This window comes from Aquarana catesbeiana, linkage group LG11, assembly GCF_042186555.1.
Source record: "Aquarana catesbeiana isolate 2022-GZ linkage group LG11, ASM4218655v1, whole genome shotgun sequence".
Classification (NCBI taxonomy): Eukaryota; Metazoa; Chordata; class Amphibia; order Anura; family Ranidae; genus Aquarana; species Aquarana catesbeiana.
In genome coordinates this window covers 26,354,407-26,358,470 of record NC_133334.1, presented here as the reverse complement: position 1 = coordinate 26,358,470, position 4,064 = coordinate 26,354,407, and the positions used below count along the sequence as shown (strand labels likewise).

The window sequence follows — 4,064 nt, the reverse complement described above, 5'->3', positions numbered from 1 at the left end:
TAGACTGGGTGAAGAAGCCCCAGTTGTTATACCAACGATGATCTCATTTTCTCTCTATGTTGTGTTTTCATAAAGCTGTGCAGTCTTATCCGTGGCTGCTCCAGGTTTCTGGACATTCCTTATGTTTAACCACTTCAATACCAGGCACTTATACACCTTCCTGCTCAGACCAAATTTTCAGCTTTCAATGCTGTCGCAGTTTGAAGGACAATTGCGCGGTCATCCATCACTGTACCCAAACTAAATTTTTATCATTTTGTTCCCACAAATAGAGCTTTCTTTTGGTGGTATTTGATCACCTCTGCGGTTTTTATTTTTTTGCTAAACAAATAAAAAAAGACCAAAAATTTCGAAAAAAATAAAAGTTTTGCTTTTGTTTCTGTTATAAAATTTTGTAAATAAGTATGTTTTCTCTTTCACTAATGGGCACTGATAAGGCGGCACCGATGAGGTGGCACCAATAAGCGGGCACTGATGGGCACTGATATGCAGCACTGATGGGCACTCATGGGTGGCACTGGTGGGCACTGAAAGGCTGCAAAGATGGGTTCTTATGGGTGGCACTGATGAGCATTGATAGGTGGAACTGAAACGCGGCACTGATAGGCATCCCTGGTGGCACTGGCAGGCATTGTGAGTGGGAACTGATTGGCAGCTGCCTGGGCATTGATTGGCAGCTGCCTGAGCACAGATTGGTATTTCCCTGGGGGTCTAGGGGGGGCATACCTGTTGGTCTAGTGTGGATGGCCATCCTGGTGGTCCTGGGCGGGATCCGAGGGGGGGGCTGTGTTGATAAACATTAAGCACAGACCACCCCGTCAGGAGAGCAGCCAATCGGCTCTACTCGTACTCGCGTCTGTCAGACGCGAGTGAGGAAAAGCCGATCACCGGCTCTTCCTATTTACATCGTGATCAGCCGTGATTGGACACGGCTGATCACGAGGTAAAGAGTCTCCGTCAGAGACTCTTTACCTAGATCGGTGTTGCAGGGTGTCAGACTGACACACCACAACAACGATCCCCGGGGGCCGCAGCGGCCTAATATCCTAAGGACGTCCTATGACACCCAGTCAGGATATTGAAACCACTTTGCCGCCATCATTCTGCTATATGGCGGGCGGCAAGGGGTTAAAAGTGTGAGCCCTCACAAAACAGATTTTACATTTTGAACTGCTGCATTTTTTTTTCAGCAAGTGCAAAAAATTCCTGTTGATCTTGTCAGAAATGTGTCCTTGTCACTTCCTAGGAGATGAACCGAAATCACCAACAATGTTATCATCCTTCTGGAAACTACTAATCTCCCTAACCCCATGTCATGGAGATGGAGAAGAAGACTTGTTTAACCACTTGCTGTCCGGTCACAGTAGAGTCACTGTGAGTGGGTGGGCAGCTGCAGGCTTAGCAATGTAAATAAACGTGGTCAGCCTGCTTCCGGGTTTGGGGTGCACACGCTCACTGCTGTCCCGCGCTGAGGTTGAACACAAAGGGATTTTGTCAGCAGGTCCCGACCAATGATTTATGGCTGAAACCTGATGATCTGCTGTGTCCAATCACAGCACAAAGTCCTGTGTTTACAAACACCACAGGGGCTCTGTTCACAGTACAGGGATCTGGCTGTTTCTTCTCCCTGCAAAGCAGGGAGAAAAAAAAACAGCCAGATCTCTTAGTAAAAGCAGCACATATCACACTTGTTAGGCACACAGTAAACCTTTTGATTGCCCCTTGATGTTAACATCTTCTCACCCAGTGTGATTAGTACAGTGACAGTGTACAGTATTAGCATTGATCACTAGATTAGGCTCCATTCACACCTGAGCGTTGCAGAATCGCAGCAAAATGCAGGACGCGTTTGCGATGCCATTATTTCTAATGGCACTCCAATCGCAGTGCAATTTTGCCACGGTTGTCACACGATAAATCCTGCTGTAATCGTGGCAAAATCGCAGCGGGCGAAGCTTGTTGCTCAAAAAGAAGCAGGAGCTTCTTTTGGGCAAACTAGCAACCTCTGGAGGAACCCTAGATGAGAAACCCTGCACTAAAGTAAGATGGAGAACAATCAAGTCTGCTTTGGAAACCTGTCAGTATGACATCTAATCTGAAGCCCTTCTGTGTGATACATATACACTATATTGCCAAAAGTATTGGCACACCTGCCTTTACACGCACATGAACTTTAATGGAGTCTCAGTCAGTAGGGTTCAATATTGAGTTGGCCCACCCTTTTTCAGCTATACCAGCTTCAGCTCTTCCGGGAAGGCCGTCCACAAGGTTTAGGAGTGTGTCTATGGGAATGTTTGACCATTCTTCCAGAAGCGCATTTGAGGTCAGGCACTGATGTTGGACAAGAAGGCCTGGCTGGCTCACAGTCTCTGCTCTAATTCATCCCAAAGGTGTTCTATTGGGTTGAGGTCAGGACTCTGTGCAGGCCAGTCAAGTTCCTCCACCCCAAACTTGCTCATCCATGTCTTTATGGACCTTTCTTTGTGCGCTGGTTTGCAGTCATGTTGGAACAGGAAGGGGCCATCCCCAAACTGTTCCCACAAAGTTGGGAGCATGAAATTGTCCAAAATGTCTTGGATTGCTGACGCCTTAAGAGTTCCCTTCACTGGAACTAAGGGGCCAAGCCCAACCCCCCATCATAATCCCCCTCCACCAAATGATTTGGACCTGTGCACAAAGCAAGGTCTATAAAGATATGGATGAGTGAGTTTGGGGTGGAGGAACACAGAGACCTGACCTCAACCTGATAGAACACCTTTGGGATGAATTAGAGCAGAGACCGTGAGCCAGGCCTTCCCGTCCAACATTAGTGCCTGACCTTACAAATGCGCTTCTGGAAGAATGGTCAAACATTCCCACAGACACACTCCTAAACCTTGTGGACGGCCTTCCCAGAAGAGTTGAGTTGAGTTGTTATAGCTGCAAAGGGCGGGCCAACTCAATATTGAACCCTACGGACTAAGACTGGGATGTCATTAAAGTTCATGTAGGCAGGCAACAAAATGCAACAATAGGGAAAAACAGAAGAGGGCTTCAATAGCAAGAGAATTGCGTCTTCCGTGCCCCTGGAAGACGCAATTCTCTTGCGAAACGCAGCGTAGGGTTGAGCGGGCTCATCGCGTCACCTCCCACTGTCGTTGCAACTCCAGCAGGACGAGCTGTCTGTGAACATCCGGCCGGTGTCACAGACTGTCTTTCTTCAGAGGACGTTTTTTCCAAATTATATGTGAGTGTTTGCTGTACTTTTTAATAAATATCATCTGATTTTACTCTATCGGAGCCCTCTTCTGTTTTTCCCTTTATGATGATAATACTTCGCTGAGGGATGAGCCTTTTTCCCTGTGGATCCATCCATCTGCACCACAGTTTCTGATGTCCTATTCCAGCTTCCACCTTGAATCCTTGATGGTCCGGAATAGCAGGATTTCAAAGCCCATTTAGACCCTCTGTAACGGGGGGTCATGGGGTTCTGCTAAGCGGCCAGGCACTTTATCTATGGTGGTGGACCCATACACCTGGGATTTCACACAATTGGACAATCTTGGATTGTTATATCACTTTTTGGTGTTCATGTATATGGACTTCCTTTTTCATTATTTTTAATTTATCTATTTTGCTTGCATCACATATTGCAGCTTTTCACGTTTATGTTTTTTGCACCAATGTTTTGATATATTATTATTGATTTTTTCATATTTGCCCAAGGGGAGGTTGGATCACTTTTCAAACCTTGCACCTGTTTTTGGTTTATTATGTGCATATATGTTTCCCTGCATTTTGTTCTCAATTAAGTTGGGAACACTTTTCAGTTATACACATTGTAGTTTGTTTTAAGCGCGAGTCATCAATTTTCTAATTTTACGTTTGTGTGTTTGTGTCACATATAGGACTCTGCAGCACTTATTATCATTATCTTCTTTGATGCGCAGTTTTTTCACTTTTTCTTCTTCCTGACTAATGACACCACAAAGCAACTTGTTCACTCCTTGATTATTTCCCGCCATGACTACTGCAACTCTCTCCTTAATGGCCTACCCTTACACAGGCTATCCCCCTTCAGTCTA

At 45.8% G+C, this 4,064-nt stretch overlaps 1 protein-coding gene across 1 annotated transcript in view; it reads left to right on the top strand.

Moving 5' to 3' along the window:
• LOC141111893 (CD276 antigen-like) overlaps nucleotides 1-364 on the top strand; it is a 32,730-nt gene extending 32,366 nt beyond the window's left edge. The window contains exon 6 of the mRNA XM_073604104.1: nucleotides 1-364. This exon is cut by the window's left edge and continues 1,126 nt beyond it. The gene's annotated coding sequence lies outside the window, so the exon portion shown is untranslated.
• The last annotated feature ends 3,700 nt before the right edge of the window (nucleotides 365-4,064 follow it).